Source organism: Nanorana parkeri, unplaced genomic scaffold (genome assembly GCF_000935625.1).
Source record: "Nanorana parkeri isolate BGI_ZX_2015 unplaced genomic scaffold, ASM93562v1 scaffold287, whole genome shotgun sequence".
Lineage (NCBI taxonomy): Eukaryota > Metazoa > Chordata > Amphibia > Anura > Dicroglossidae > Nanorana > Nanorana parkeri.
In genome coordinates this window covers 1,108,345-1,110,445 of record NW_017306555.1, presented here as the reverse complement: position 1 = coordinate 1,110,445, position 2,101 = coordinate 1,108,345, and the positions used below count along the sequence as shown (strand labels likewise).

The 2,101-nt window shown below is 49.7% G+C and overlaps 2 protein-coding genes across 3 annotated transcripts in view; one reads left to right on the top strand and one right to left on the bottom strand.

Annotated features, from left to right (window-relative positions):
• Positions 1-2,101, bottom strand: part of LOC108787842 (opsin-3-like) — a 35,898-nt gene that overhangs the window by 26,642 nt on the left and 7,155 nt on the right. The gene's annotated exons all lie outside the window — the stretch shown is intronic.
• The window catches only part of RERE (arginine-glutamic acid dipeptide repeats), a 337,236-nt gene continuing 335,264 nt past the window's right edge, over positions 130-2,101 (top strand). The window contains exon 1 of one of the 2 annotated variants that reach the window (XM_018557505.1): positions 130-381. The gene's annotated coding sequence lies outside the window, so the exon portion shown is untranslated. The remainder of the gene's footprint in view (positions 382-2,101) is intronic. The other variant, XM_018557504.1, reaches the window with a different exon arrangement.

Here is a 2,101-nt window from a genome sequence, read left to right as displayed (position 1 = left end):
CGTGTCCTTCGTCACCCTGTACGTCCTCTGCGGGGCGGGGCCTTTTCCTGGAGTCTCCCAATCAGCGTTCGCTTTGCTGGAAGCTGGGCGGTGTTAGTGGCGATTGGAGGGGGGGGAGGAGGAGCCTATTGGTGGTTGCTCACACACACTCACACACATACAGAGTCAGGCACCGGGAAAAGCCGGCCCTCCCCATTCATCACTCAGCTCACTGTGACATCGCTGTAGGCCTCAGGATAGTAGAACTCCAGGGGAGCAGCTTCCCACACAGCCCCGGTCACTGTGCACACTGACCCGGGCACAGCCGCCCTCCCGCTCCCGGCTCCTTTTCTCTGCGGGCTCCACACAAACCTATATTGATGGTGTAGAGCATCGGGGAAGGTAAGTGCCCCCTCCTCCCCCTCTGTGCATGCAGTGTGGGGGCAGTGAGGGAATGGGAGGGCTCTCCCACAGGCCTGGGCCACTATGGCAGCAGCTCATGTTTGGCTGCCTGTGTTTAGGTGCTCCTTATTCCCTATTGTCCTCCCTGGTGCTGGTCATACATGGAATGATTTTATGTTATTGTTACCACACGACTGCGATTTATTCTTTACGCCAAAGCGAAGGCGGGCGAATAGAGCGCAACAAAATTCGACAGTGGCGTACAGGGCCTGATAGCGGCAGGTGAGCCACAGATTGTAACGCCACCTGAGTCCTAAGCTGTAATAAACATTAGTAGGGATTGTCCAGAACCAGAGGCCGGGTTCACGCCATGTATGTTGCGTTAAACACACCTGTGTTGACATATGTTGATCTGTGTATTTTTGTTTTTTGGTAGGGATTGTCCAGAACTGGAGGCCGGGTTCACGCCATGTTTGTTGCATTAAACGCACCTGAGTTGACGTGTATTGACATATGTTGATGTGTGTATTTTTGGTAGGGATAGTCCAGAACCGGAGGCTGGGTTCACGTCATGTACGTTGCGTTTAGCACCTGAGTTGATGTATTTTTTTGTTTTGGTAGGGATTGTCCAGTACCGGAGGCCTGGTTAACGCCATGTATGTTGCGTTAAACGCACCTGAGTTCACATGTGTTGACATATGTTGATGTGTGTTTTTTTCTGGCAGGGATTGTCAAGAACTGATAGGCCGGATTCACACCATGCGTGTTATGTTGATCCCGCTTCAGTTGATGTATGTAGATGTGCGTGTTTATTTGACCGTGATTGAACAGAACTCTGAGACATCCTTGCGGCAGAGAAGGCCGGATTCACACCATGTGCGTTGCGTTTACCGCCTGGTCAATCCACTTGAGTCAACCTGTGTTAATCTGCTTTTTTTTGGGTAGGGATTGTCCAGAAGTTTGAGAAATCCTTGCAGTAGATAAAGCCGGATTCACAAACACGTGCGTCGCGTTTATGGCATGTTCAGCGCACTTAAGATCTGTGTTGACGTGTCTTTTTTCCGCAGCAAAAAAGCAAAATTGTATTTGCGCACTGTGACCAGTTTGTAGCGTGTTTTCATTTAATTGCGTGTTTTTTTCACCCACGCATACTAATGCATTGAAATGGTGTGGACCGGGCCTCATGAAACCAATGCACTTCAGCTTGTCATTGCATTGGGCTGCATTGCTTGACAGCTGTGAGGTGCATGGGCCCTATGTGGACAGGTTGTCCTGGAGAGTGTGAAAGGCAACGGCAGGTTATAATATGGGCAATCTTGGCGGCTGGCTGGTGCTTGATTCCCAGGGGCCTCATAGTCCCCCATTATAGTCCCATCAATGGGCGTGCACCAAGGGCCACCTCTGCAGATGACATGAGGTGCCCCGGGTGCTGGAATAGAGGCTGAGAGGTCATACCGACAGTAGACATGTACATTTCATTATGAATGGGTATTCGTACGATGTATCCGGATTTCTGAACTTAAACTTGAACGCTTCTGAATGTACGTTAAATGAAAATTTTGTTCCGTCCAAAACTAAACTAAATCAGACATGTGACTGTGCCCTGGCCAATCAGATTTCTTTTTGGTGGTTGGATTAGAGGTACAGCCATGTGACTTCATGTTGTGGAGTGGAGAGAGTCATTAAGAGCAGCAGGAGAGCACAAGGTGTCAGAACTAAA